The 14,897-nt window shown below is 34.4% G+C and overlaps 1 long non-coding RNA gene and 1 pseudogene across 2 annotated transcripts; one reads left to right on the top strand and one right to left on the bottom strand.

Annotated features, from left to right (window-relative positions):
- Nucleotides 1–5,707: 5,707 nt before the first annotated feature.
- On the bottom strand, nucleotides 5,708–7,285 carry LOC149255605 (uncharacterized). Of its 2 annotated transcripts, none has more exons than XR_016266392.1 (4): nucleotides 6,916–7,285; nucleotides 6,447–6,612; nucleotides 6,162–6,315; nucleotides 5,708–5,944 (listed from the first exon to the last, which is right to left on the bottom strand). It is a non-coding gene; the product is annotated as an uncharacterized LOC149255605 (long non-coding RNA). The 2 variants fall into 2 exon arrangements; XR_016266391.1 differs by having other exon boundaries at nucleotides 6,447–6,727.
- Nucleotides 7,286–8,751: 1,466 nt separating this feature from the next.
- Nucleotides 8,752–11,093, top strand: LOC149255606 (patatin-like protein 2; annotated as a pseudogene).
- Nucleotides 11,094–14,897: the final 3,804 nt, after the last annotated feature.

Below are 14,897 nucleotides of genomic sequence, written 5' to 3' on the forward strand. Positions count from 1 at the left end.
TTGCCGCTACGTCAAATCTGCGTGGGCCAGCGTCTGCCTCTCTCTGGACGTCGTTTTGCCCTCTCTCTGCCTCGTACTCTTCGGCCCAGGAAAACTTCCTTCTTCCGGATACTCACTGCCCCTCACTGTATGAAATCTACTTGATCAGAATTTCCTCCTGAGAACATCTCACTTCAAAAATTCGATCTCTTGATCTCTCAGTGTGTCTTCCAAATGACCCTCAAGCTCCCTTAAATAATCTTCTCATTGACATTCAATGGCCCAAATTAAAAACTAATAAATGGCTAAGATCATTTTAGCTTGATCCTCGTCTTCTTCTAGAAGTTACACCCACAATTAGATTAATACCCATTAATATTTTTAATTTCCTAAGTTTAGACTTAGGGTCCCATTAAAAAATATTAATTATTTTAATAAAATTGTTTCTGGGTGGAATTTCCCAAAACGCTTTCTGGGGTCTTTGGAATACATGTGCCCAAGCCTCCCTGTAAAATTTGATGCCTAGAGCACATCTGATGCTACCCCAAATCAACAGTTGTTAGGTCGAAGTGAAGCTACTAGGTCAAAGTGAAGTTGCTATGTCGAAGTGAAGATGCTAGGTCGAAGATACAAGTAAAGCTAATAGGTCGAAGTTGTTGGAGACGCTGCTAGATCGAAGTTGTAGAAGTAGTTGGGGGTCAAAGTTGCAATAATAGCTGAAGGACCAAAAATTTGTTGTTGGATGATGTGTAAGGAAGGCTCATCAAGAAGGAAGGTTGACTTGGTCTTGGAGGGGTCTCTATCTTGGGTATAAGGTCTTGGAATTCATCATATGAAGATTCCATAAGAAGAGAAGAATTACTTGTGGGTTTTCCTCTTTAGGAGAGGTTTTGGCCCTGGATAGCAGCCTACATATTATGTCCTCGTGTACTATTGATCTTCATAGTTTGCTAGTTGTTTGATGATAAGAACACTATAATAATCAAGTAAAGAATAAGTTAATTACAAGTACATCAAGTTAAAGTACGAGAACATCACAAGCAATTATCAAAGTAAAGAGAAATCACCCTAATCTAGCTGCCCTTGATTGCTCAACAACAAGAAGTCACATTTCAATAATTGTCTCATAGGATTAAAAGTGCCATTAATATGTGCCCTTTTTTATTAAAACATAAATCTTTCCCAATATCAACATTATGACAAGGGTTAAGGAGGGACAAAATCATCACACTTAGTCTCTTTTCATTGGAAAAGACTTGTCTTCAAAGAGATCATTTCCAGCAATAACAACACTAGCTACTCAACATAAAACCCAAAATATCCAAGAGAAAAGATCAAGCAACAAGTCACATTTTCAATAACCATCTCATAGGATTAAAAGAGACATTAACATGCACCCTCTTTTATCCTTTATCCCCATACTTATTTCTACTATTTTCCGAGGGGTTGAGCAGATGATTAAGTAAATGCAAAGGCTATAAGGATGGTGAGTGGTGTACCGGTTGGCAGACATGTTTTAATAACACATCTTGTCAACGATATACTACATTTTTTTTCTAGAAATCCTTGGGAAATTCGCAAAGTGATGGATATTTTAAACCTATATTGTTTGGGACTGGGATGAAGGTGAACGGACATAAGTCAATCGCTTATGTTTTTTCTCTGGATGACAATCTTTTGGCTCAGTTGGAGGTTGTACTACCCTATGCTCGAGGAAATCCAGAATAAGGGATAAGATACCTTGGGTTTAATATCCAACCAAATAACTATAAGAAAGCTAATTAGCACTGGTTGGTTGGTTGAGTTGGAAAAAGGATTCATTTTTGGTGCAATAGGTGGTTGTCCAGAGTAGGTAGGTTGGTATTGGTCAAATCAGTTCTAGAAGCTCTACCAATTTATTGGCACCTCCTAGTGTACATACCAAAAGGTATCTTAGAAAAGATAAGGAAGTTATATATTATTATATTTAGAGAGGTAGTGGGAAGTATAGAGGGTTGCATTTGGTCAACTGAAAAAGGATTAGCATTCCAAAAGAATGGGCATGATGGGGCCTAAAGAATGCCCATCTTTTTGGATAGCCGTTTGTAGCTTGATCTCTTTGGAATTTCATTTTCAAGTAAGAGGGAGAACCTCCTTAACCAATATATTGCCCCTGACTCCATGATTGATGAGGTAAGAGGTTTTACCCACCAAACTGGGTAAACCCTATATGAGAAAACGTTTTCTCCTATCTTGGACATCCACCCAACCAGCGGCCCTACACATTGTTCATTGATATGATATGCCAGTTTTTCTCCACCATCTGCACCGGTCATCCATCATTCCTCTTGAATGAAGGTGGGCTACCACTCAACAGATACTTTGACCATTTTGCAATCGAGTGCTTTTACTTAATGTTTTGGGCATTTTTACACGGATAAAGGGGTGATATGGATAATTGACCGATCTTGACTATAAACTTGTCCTCTCACCTTACCAAGGGGGTTAATCTTTAGCCCTAGTCCGATGAGACCTCCTCTAAGGCCTTAGAATAATAGGAGGGGCACTACTTGAGAAAATTGGATTGAAGTAGTGTGTCCATTACCCTTTCCCCCTTACTCCATGCAAAAATTTGATATCTCTATATTTAAAATTCCTAAGACTCCATTACCCAAGTAGGGAAAAGGCACTAAGATCCCTTTTGATAATCAAAATCTTAAAAACTTTACTCTTTTCCTCTCTCTTATCCTTATCCTAAGGCAATGTTAGAGTCGATTTGGCATTATTTCACCTTGTTTGACCTCATCACCTCAAAATCTAGTTTTTTCCTTTGGTGAAAATTGGCTTATTAGGGCTGATGTCATCAACCTTAAGCGATTTAGGGCCTCTTGAAAACCCTAGTTCAGCAAAAAGGCTTCAACTTAGGGCTTGTTGAAGGTTTTCCATTCCATATTGTTGATCATACCCTTAAAGCAAACTTTTTCCTTGTGCTTGTATGTCTAGATGCATTGGTTTTTTAATCCTATCTTGAAACCCTAGGGTTCAAGTGCCCCTCTCTATTCTTCTTGAATGGTCGATTGTTCCTTTACATAAAGAATTGTGCCCTAATCCAAGTAAGAAATACCTTGATCAAGTCTATCTTACATCACCTTGATCCCATTGACGTAGAATACCTTTAGGTGATATATACTAGGAAGCCTCCCGTGTGGTGAAATTCCACTAAAGAGCAAGTTGGAGTGCTAAGGTGACAATGGCAACCACCTCATTGTTGCATCTTAGTCTAGTTCTCACCTTGTGAGGCATCTCACAAGGCCTCTTAGATTTTGAGGCAACACAGTAAATCAAGGGGATTTGAACCTCAAACCTCATACTTTCCATAAGACTTCATATCATTCCCATCACCAATCAAGTTGCCCCTTGGGGGCAAGTAAATATTGATATTAATTGCCTACCAAGAGCATAATTTGAGAATGCAAGGACCTGGGGTCACACATAATTGCCTAATGTGATAATCGAGCAAGAGATAGGGGAACAAAACACCAAAGAGAGCAACAATACAATTTAACTAAAAGAAGTGGCAACAACTATACAATTTAATAGATTGAAAAAGAAAGTGAATACACTTATCAAGTTAGGTTCAGTTAGTTTGCAAGTTGGGATAGTTGTGACATAGCATCCACAACTATGTTTCAAGCACTAAAATAGAGGTTAGACCTCTTTCATAGGATACACATGTAAGAAACACATTTTAAACTTTTATAATGACTTATTACTGTAATCAAACCTCTATTTTAGGCACTAAAAGAGACCTCTCTCATAGCATGGGCATTTAGGCATCACATTTTAATGACTTAGTAGCATAGATTAAACCATGGACGAAATCAAATTTTGATCATAATTGTTGGGCATAATCATGGTGTATTTAATTAGTGTTATATGTGAAGGTTATTGGCATGTGATAATCCACAAGGCACTTCCCCTTATTCCAAGGATGGTACTCAAGGTAAATTGGATTCTATACAAGCTCAAAGTTTTGACATGTCACTTATGGGAATAAAACCTAAGTGGAGAGAACAACACTCAATCACATAATCACTCAAGCTAAACCCAATTGAATCACAGAATCACTCAGGCTAAACCCAATTGATTAGTACAAGTTGCTAAAGCAACTAGTTAGACCTTTAAAATGCTCTTTTAAAATCTTCAAAAGTATTAAGAAAAAAACATTGGACATTAATGTAAGTGACATCACATAGTATAAAAACAAAATCCAATAATGAAATCTTTACAAGAATTTATAGGGAATGAAGAATGCAAAAGAAATATGTAAATAAAATATTTTTTCAAATTAATTTTCTATATAAAAACCAACCAATAATTTAACTTTTTAGTGTAACTTTTTATTCATTATTTATAATTTGAGACAAACTATTAAATGTTTAAACTTTTAAAATAATTAAATATAACTTTTAATCAAAAAAAAAAAACTAAATTGAACATGTCTCTTAAATATACACTAAAGTTTCATATTATATGTAAATTTCTTATGTATAAACAAAAGTTTCACACTATATCTAAATTTGTGAGTGGTCTAAAGGATTAATCATTATATTACTCATTTACATTAATAATTAAGTATGCACATGATAATATCCCACCTTAATCATTTAACCACATCCCATTAATACTAATAAATAATTAGAGTAGAAAAATAAAATAATAATAACAAAATGATCAATCAAATTTACTCTTATGTAAAATAAAATTAAAAATAAAAATCTCTGGTTATATGTGGGTGGAGCTAGGGTAATGTGTGTACCTACCATGAGATGCCTCGAAGGGGTAGAAAAACCACGATGAGAGGAGTTCCAGACTTGGGGTTGCCTTCCTAATTGCATGATTTGTCCTACTGCCATGCACAAAGATGGTTGAATCGCACAGTGAGAAAATAAAATTAGATTATATTAATTTAATCTTAAATATTGAATTTGCAATAGAAAATGCTAAAGTCACACTTAATTCAATTATTAACAGAGTCGGCATTTGCAGGGGCTACTTTTAAATTTTTAATACACCAAACTAAATTAGGGGAAGAAACCATACAAGACTCTGAAATGATGTTCAAAATAACAATTCCATCAACATTCAAGAAAGCCATTAAGGAACCCATCACACAATAACAACCCAATCATGCAAGACTCTGAAATGATGTTCAGAATAACAATTCAATCAACATCCAAAGAAGCCATTAAGGAACCCATTACACAATAACAATTCAATCAATATCTAAAGAAACCATTAATTAGAAAGGCATTAAAAAGGCTATTCCGCCCTAGCCTATAAAAGAATGAGTCAAGTCACACGACTTCATTTATACATCAAACAATTGAAAAAGAGTAATTATAAAACAAATCAATATCTTAGTATTAGAGCTATAAATTACAGTTAATAGTACAAGTATATTAATTTGAAAAGCATTCAAAATAATAGTTACTGGAAAATGCAATAGATAATTAATAAACATACCACTTGCTTTTCATTGCTTATAAAATGATATTTAATATGCAAATACAATAAATCATTTTAAAACAAAAACACAACAAAACCACCCAGCACTCAGCCTTCGTTTTTAAACTTTTCTTTCCGAGTCAAAACAAATCCATAAAAATAAAAAGATTATTGGAAAACAAATCTATAATTTAAAATTAGTCATAGAGTAGAAAAAATTGATCTAAGTACTCACCATTATAAGAAGTGGCAGGATGGAAAAGCACAGGTGAACTTCACTGGTTGGCTGGTTAAGGAAGAGGATTCGCATCACCTTGAAAGGTAGAAAAAAAGAGCAAAAAAAAGAAATAGCAGTGCTCTATACAAAACTCCTTAAAACTGGGCAGTTTTCTAGTTTTGGGTGCAATTAAGCGGCTATTCCAACGAACTCCAAAAAGTGCTTGCATCCTAGACAAATTTGTGATCCGACAGCAAGCTCCTGCTCAAGCATAAGTTGGAAGTCAAAGAAAAATAAATGTCATCTCCAACAACATAAGCTAATGTAAGCTTCGGTTCTATTTATGAAAAATTGAAATTCGAAATCGAACTCAAGTACAGAACTCTAAAAGAAATTTTAGATCCTGCAACACTAGCACTGCTATATACAAAATAACAAAACAATGGCACTGCACTCCAGAAAGGAAAACAGAGCATACATTTTGGTTTTTGCAATTTGCAGAGCAAAACTGGGCAGTTTTCTAGTGTTGGGTGCAATTAAGCGGCTCTTCCAACCAACTCCACCAACTCCAAAAAGTGCTTGCATCCTGTACAAACTCGTGCTCCGACATGAAGTTCATGTACAAACTGGTGCTGCACATGCATAAATTGGAAGCCACAGAAAAACAAATGTCATATCCAACAAATCGCAATCTCTCCCATAAATGTAATCTTCGGTTCTATTTCTGAAAAATAGAAATTCTAAATCGTATTCAAAAACAGACCTATAGAAGCAAATTTAAATACCACAACACTAGCATAATTTGTTCCTCTGTTTGTTCTACAAATTTGAGTGCACCAGTCATGCTGTAAAACTTCGGTGACCTCCCCTGGTGGCGACGCTATGTATTTATTTGGTATGACGTTATTTCACTGATTTATTGAAGAGGGCTGCAAGAGAATGGAATGGCTTCATTTTAATGGATCTTTAAAAGAAAAATAGTCACTAAGCAGTATGATTATCTTTGTGACTTCCTTTGTATTAGTGAGTTCATTTCCATGGAATCTGTTACACGGACACACATACAGGAGAAAATCAACATGACATTTAGAAAACTACTATGTGCAAAATAAAAAGAAAATATCAGCGTTACATTTACTGATAAGCTGTATAAGTGTTGTAGACAAGAGGACAAAACCAGAGCCTACACTTTGTGTATTAAATGCAGTTGCAGACAGAAAAGCAGAGCATACCTCAAAGATTTGGGGTTTGGCAATTTGCAGGGAAAAACTGGACGGTTTTCTGGCTTCGGTGATTAGGAGACGCTTCCAACCAACTCGAAAGCAGGCACTGCATCCCGTACAAATTCGTGCATCCCGACAGCAAGTTAAAACTGGACGGTTTTGTGGCTTCGGTGATTAGGAGACTCTTCCAACCAACTCGAAAGCAGCCACTGCATCCTGTAACAAATTTGTGCATCCCAACCGCAAGTTCCTGTACCAAGTCGTCATTCGAGCCTCGGACAGCAAGCTCTGTACATGCATAAGTCGGAAACCCAGAAATACAGATGTCATCTCTTCATCTTCGGTTCTTGAAACCCGCGACACCCGCCGCGCGCCCGATCGACCCTCATGGACCACATTATAGTATATTTAGATTACAACTTTTATTCAGCAGTTGTTATTACCACTGAATAAAAACGATCTTCTTAAAAGATTTTATTAATCCGCTTTTTCGAAGTTACTAAAATGATTTTGTTAAAAAGTTCTTGATATTTTAAAGGTATGAAAGCGACTGGTAACCAACGTACATATCAGCTCATTAAAATTTGTGCCCAAACGTTTAAAGTCTGTGTGAGGATATTCTCCATACATTCTCAGTGAGTTTGGTAAAGAGAGTGGTCGGGAAAGACGAAACAAAACAAAATAAGTGATGGAGAATCTTTTAAAAAATAATTTTATTACTATTTATATAATTTATTACAGCTTGTTAATGTTTTTTAGATAATTTTAAAAAATGTCAAGAATTTTAACGTATTATAAAATTTTACAAAATAAAAATGATTTTACTACGAAGTTCTTAGTATTTTTGAATTAAATAAAAACCATGGGTAACGAATGTATATGTGAGATCATCGAGATATGTGCTTAATGTCTTTGTCAAGGATATTCGCAACACAATTTCCATGATTAGGAATGTTCTCAATACCCTTTCCATAATTAGAAATTTGTGTGCCAACTAACTAAAGTGGTAAGTCATAAGCGTTGCCAACCAAAATGGATGATGGAGGATCTTTTTAAAAGAACTTAATTAATAATTGATTAAGAATTGTGTTCAATAACATAGTTTTCTTCATTGGTGAAACATTTTTAATTACTTTCTATCCATTCAAAATATTTTGTCAAATTTGAAATTTGCTGAATGATATAAATTTTCAGATTATTTATAAAATATTATATAAAAATTAAATTGGCTAAATGATATAAATTTTCAGGTTATTTATAAAATATTAAATTTAAAAATTTATATAAAAATTAAATTTGCTAAATAATATTAATTTTCACACTATTAAATGATTTAAATTTTTAGGTTATTTATAAAATATTACATTTAATAATTTATATAAAAAATAAATTTTGAAATATTAAAATTTGAAATTAAATTATTAAAAAATTTGTTTTAGAAAATCAATTCAAAATATTCTGTCAAATTTGAGATTTGTTAAATGATATAAATTTTTAGATTTTTATACTAAATTTAAAAATTTATATAAAAATTAAATTTGCTAAATAATATTAATTTTCATACATGGTTAAATGTCGTACATGAGCCATTCAAAACGCCACATTGTAGTTGTTCTAATCCAGTTACCCTCGCTCTACTGCAGTAAAATCCAACGGAATCGCCTTCCTGCATTTACCTCTTAGACGTGTTTTATATCTAATTTGTTCCTGCTAGCCTGGTGCTAGAGCTCTGCAATCTCATTTATGTTTCCATCTGCCTCGTAGGTTGCATGTTTAAGTTATTCTGAGGAGAATAATACTCAGTTAACTTTGGTTTTCTTATTGCCACTGTGTGTATCTACAGCCATGGCGTCAATCTATGACATTCATTGCTGGGGAAAACGCAATGTGTATCTCTCCTTAATTTTTGTATGTTCTTCCATTGCGTTCTTGTCATTCTTTCTTCGTTGAGTGTTTGCAGTTAATTGAAATAATAAAAGCGCTTTTAAGCATTGACGAAGTAGTTTGTGGGACCATCCCAGCGACTATCATTCAGTCCCTGGAGAGAGAGAACTTCAGGTAATACTATACTCAAGTTGAATCTCAACAATTCCAGTTCTAAAAGTATGTGTTTTAAGTAATACTATTTTTTCCCAGGACAGAAAAAGCGTAATATTATTTATATAAGAGATATAGAAGAGTCTGTATGGTACAAAATAGACAGGATATACATATGTTTCAGAAAAAACAACAGTTCGATAAAAACTAGAAAGACATAGACTCCGATATATAAAAAGCGTAATATTATTTATATAAGAGATATAAACAGGATATACAAATGTTGCTTCAGAAAAAGCAACAGTTAGACAAAAACTAGAAAGACATAAACTCCGATATATCAATAAATCATAGATCAACATATATCGGATATGTTCAAGAACATATCTACTTCTGTTAATACTATACTCAAGTTAAATCTCAACAATTCCAGTTCCAAAAGTATGTGCTCGAGCTTTTATTTTCAAGATATTTATCAACTATGCTAACTATAATTTTCCGGTGATTTTCATGACAAGAAATTATTGATACAAACATTAGAATAGTTGATTATTTCAACGTCATCGCGGGGACGAGCATGGGAGAATTAATCGTTGCTATGTTGACGCTTCCAAATAAAAACAAACGCCCAATGTTTACTACAAAAGATATCAATAGATTTTATATGGACAACTGTTCTTCCATTTTTCCACCGCCGAAGAAGTTAGTATTTACAATATTGTTAGGGTTTTAATGTTACAACCTCTATGTTTAATATGCCAGCAGAAAGCTGAATCAATTTAAATGAATTATTGATAGTTGCTTTTTTGGATGGTTATGGGAACAAGACAGGGCTTTAGCAGGTCCCAAATATTCTGGGGATTTCCTCCGCAACACCATAAAAAGAGTATGTGGGGGATAGAAGGTTAAGTGAGACTCTAACAGACATTGTAATTCCTACATATTATATAGATTTACAGCAACAAATAATCTTCTCATTTTCTGAGGTAATTTTTGTATGATCTGAGCACTCTAATCTTGACATCAAATCCAATTCCAGTCTAACAAGTATAATATACCAAATCTCTGTACAGTCTAGGAGAAATGAGTTGAAAGATGCATTTTTATCCGATATCTATATTGGGACCTCAGTAGCTCCAACATATCTTCCTGTTCATTCCTTCAAAACTCAAGGCTCCCAGGGAAATCCTATAAACTTCAATGTAATAGACGACGGAGTTGCAGCGAATGATCTAGTAAGTCGTGCGGTTATATTTTCCATCGCCATATCAAAATTGGTAAGTATTCTTTAAATTTCAATTTTGAAAGCCATCGTGTAACAGTTTTGATTGAGACATTATGCAATTAATTTATTGTCGTCTAGAATAATCTTGCAGACATTACTTGCAGTAAACCATGTGTTGAAAGAAGTTATCCCTTGCAATTCGAATCCACCATTGTGGAAACCAAGTATTGATTTAAATTTGATCGAGAACGAGTCTAGCAAGCTTCTGGTTCTTTCTCTTGGAACAGGACAAAAAGTAGCTCGTTACAAGGCCACAGACACTGCAAAATGGGGCTTATTTGGATGGTTAACTAAGGACGATAAAGCACCTTTAATTGATATTTTAATGCAATCAAGTGTAGATATGGTGGACATTCAAGAATTCTTCTTGTTCAGAGCCATTAACATGCATATGTATCTAAGAATCCAGGTCCTTTTCTTGCACCTTCCATATATAATTCACCCATGGATTTTGTTAGAACAAATCTATATTCGAGATATCTAACACAATGTGTCATTGTGATCAGGAACCCCAGTTAAGAGATGATATAATTTCATTAGACTTATTCTAAGAGGAGAATTTAAATGGCTTGAAAGCAATAGGGAGCAATCTTTGCAACAAGTTTGTTGCAAGTGTAAATATCAAGACGGGCTACCATGAGAAAATGCCAAGACAAAACTCGAAGACCAACCGGGATGCATTGACTAGGACATTGTAATTATTATTAAAAATATATGTCAATTTGAATAAATCACTAAATAAAGCGTTATCAGAGCAATGAGTCATGTGAATTGGTTTGACATATTGTATTGATTGGGCAGGTTTGTGAAAATACTTTCACATGAAAGAAAGTCACAAGGTAATGGCGCCCACTTGAATTCTTAAAATTTATAGAAGTTTCATTTTTCCTCACGGTTAAGCTTAAGTTGTAATTCATTTTGAGATGATATTGATATATCCTTTACTTTGATACCTAAGTTATCTTGGACATGTAATTTGGAAATTGAAGCTTTGTGCATATTTCATTAATTACATTTTTATTGATTTGGAAAAATTTAACACTTATGTTAAGCATGTTTTAATATTCATGGACCAATTTTCTTGTGTATATAATTATTCACTACTATAAAATTATTTATATATATAGATTATTAAAATTTAGAATAATACTTAGTTTTCGTAAAAACCACTTATTAAATTTTATATATATATATATATATATATATATATATATATATATATATATATATATTCTTATCTTTTTACCATCCTTTACTAAAATTTAAAATAAAAGTTACAAATGAATTAACATAACATCATATAAATTTTGGATCATTAATTAAAAATTCAAATTCATACTTTCAAGGTATATATGTAATTGCATTTCCATCTTATTCATTAATATTACTAAACTTTATTATTATTAATGTTTTCATCTAAAACATTTAGACAATGTGTTGACATAGCCACATCTTCAACATCCTTTAAATATGGAAGAACCTTGATTTGCTTGAGAGTCTTTGCATTTTATCTAGCCTAAGTTTTGAATCTTAGTTCTTATTTGTTTTAGTGAAGTATTGAATGCATAAATAAAATCAATGTTTTGAAAAATTTTAGGCACTCTGATCTTAAAAATCCTCCACCATATTTGGAACAAAATTAGTAGAAAATAAACTAAATCATGTATTAATTAGACTAAGCTTTTATGATAAAACTATTTATTATGTCGTGAATCTTTGGTATTCCAATAGCCTAAAAATTGACATAGGAATCTACATGCACATAATTCATATATGCAAAAAATGGCTCTTGTATATAAATGTTTTGAATGTACAAAAGTGATATAATACGTGATTACAAATGAGAGCCCTACTTATATACTTGGCAACATGTACCTTCACGAATAGTCATGTCCTTTAGGACATGTCTCTTTAATATTGCTAACTATTTATTAATTATTACTTATATATTATGTTCCTAACATACATTGAGTTGTTTTCCTTCTCCAAATGAACAAAATCAATTGTTCATTGCAACAACTACAACTAAGAACCCAAGTTATGCTTGGTGTAGATTTGCCCCCATTCATCTTAAAACTGAAAAACAATATATATCGAATATTTTAAAAAAAGAAATGTGTTCATAGTAATTAAAACAAAAAATTACTTCCATAAAATTGCTTCCATATTATAACTTACAACGCATCGTACAAAAGAAAGAGGTTATCATTATTATCACAAAAACCAAAAAACAAAAACAAATTTATAAAGTTAACAAAACTGTCCACCAAAATTTTAGATTTTAATTTTCAAAAGTTGATTGTTCAATAAACAAATATATAAATATGGTGAAATTATATATTAGCCTTAATTAATTATAATTTAGTTAATTTTAAAAATAAACTTGCTTCCATATTATAACTTACAACACATCATGCAAAAGAAAGAGGTTACCATTATCATCCCAAAAAACAAAAACAAATTTAAAAAGTTAACAAAACTGTACACCTAAATTTTAATTTTCAAAAGTTGAGAAACAATTGTTCAATAAACAAATATTAAATTTGGTGAAATTATATATTAGCCTTAATTATTTATAATTTAGTTAATTTTAAAAATAAACTTGGCTAAAATAAAAATTGAATTATCTAAATAATGAAGATACAAATATATAACTAAAATTAATCCCATAAAAAATATATTTTAATGAAAATCAATAAAAATCATACAAAGTCAATCAACTAAAAACATGTTTTAAAATGGATATCATTATCCTAAAAATCAACTCATCCCAATTGCTTTAAACCAAAAAAACGCACTTTTTTATATGCGAGTAATAAAGAAGCCGAATTTGCAGTTGTTCATCAAGGCCTACTCAAGGCTATCAAATTGGGTACAGGAACATTGTGGTGGAAGGAGATTCCAGGTTTATAATCAACACGGTCAAAAAACTGAGCCAGGGGGCTAAATGGGACAAGCTCAGTCATAGATGGAGAACAACAAGATTAGTGCAAGAGATAGGCGAACTTCTTCAAAATTATGGTTATATAATCACTAACCATGTCAGACGAGATGGAAATAAAGCTGCAGATTTCCTTGCAAACCGGGGTTGTGCTAATTGAAATGACCCTCTCGAGTTAACTTGGGCGCCTCAATCTACGATTGGTCGGTTCAACTCCCTAGAAGCGATCCTGGAACAAGATAGGGGACACAGCTCTCAAAGTCTCCAAACATCTGACCAAACCCCCGATCGAGGTGCGAGCTAGATGGCACTCCCATCAATATAGTTTAAATGTGAAGGACATTGGGGTACAAACCGACCACCCTCCACACACTCAAAGCGATAGGTGCAGTGGCATCTGCATGCAAGAGGTTAATACTCCCGCAGGAGGTGGTAGCGGCATTGTGTCTTTGGTCTGGCTTGGTGTCAAGCGCTCTTTGAGGGTTGTTAATAGGTGTTTACAAGAGAAAGCAGTGTGGAAGGGTGATGCCGAGTGTAGAGGAACGTCACGACTCCAGGAAAGGTGGTGGACTATTCTTCTCCGAGTGAGGGTAATCTGGAAGGAGAATTGCTTTTTCTCTCCCTCCATGCATCAGCTTGTTTGGTTATGGGATTTGGGTCTGCATGGGGTTGAATTGCCTGCGGGTGGGAGCAAATGGGGTTTCTGGAAGCCGTCGGTGCCTGTATCCTTGAAGTAGTATGTCATGTTAACTGGTATGGTCTTTGTGTCAGTTCATTTTGAAATTCTTCTTTCTCGGATGGGGTTATATGGGATGTGGGTCTCTGTTGTCAGCCCTTGGGACCGTCTTTGTCTGGTTTGGTTTGATAATCCTGGGGTTTGGAGTTGGGTCGTCTTCATCTCTGTCTCTAGGCTTAGTTGTATTGTAATCCCTAGGGCTGGGTGGAAGCTTTTCTCCCTGCACGTCTATTGGTCCCAGAACCATAATGTTTTTGTTGTTTGTCTTGTTAAGTCTCATACCCCTAGCCTTTGTGGAAGTCTCTACGGGGTCACAGTCAAAGGTCTACAATGGTTTGGGTTCGGGGACTACACTTATGTTGTTAGTCTTGTTGGTCTTTTAAATTCTTCTTCTGGTTACTATGAAAATTGGTTATGGTGTGTGGAAGTTGAGTTCTTGTGTGGGTTGGACGGCAAGGATGGGGTGCATGAGATAAGACTAGCGGAGGTTCATCGAATTTTATCATGGCAATTATTGTTTCGTTCTCCCATGGCAGGTGTGTGGGGCGGTAGGGTCACCTAGAAGCGAAAGGCTTTTGGGCTCGGGCCACCACCTGTACAGGCAATTCGCCATACCCACCTTTTCACTAGGCACTGTGAGCTTGTAGCAATGGCACGGGCTGCAAAGTTTAGAGGTCGTGGCAGGAGAACTCGAGAGGAGCAGCCCAACTCCTCTGGCAACGAAACAAGGGGCCGCAAACTGGTAGCCAGCATCATAAACGATGTGTCCACTGCTTATCGTGAAGGGACCAGCAAGGAAATTAGGCGGTTAATTGAGGAGTGGGAAGCTGATCTGAACCACCAAGCGAGCTCAATGGATACTGATATGGAGGATTGGCAGGCGATGGTGTCAGATCTCGGGCATAGCCGAAGGCGAGTTACCCAGTTCAAACATACTTTATACCTGTACTGGACCATGAAAAGTATTATGGGCAAGGCCTCGGAGCAAATCT

This window comes from Pinus tabuliformis, chromosome 7 (genome assembly GCF_031772625.1).
Source record: "Pinus tabuliformis cultivar Carrire ecotype Pingquan chromosome 7, CPIR1, whole genome shotgun sequence".
Classification (NCBI taxonomy): Eukaryota; Viridiplantae; Streptophyta; class Pinopsida; order Pinales; family Pinaceae; genus Pinus; species Pinus tabuliformis.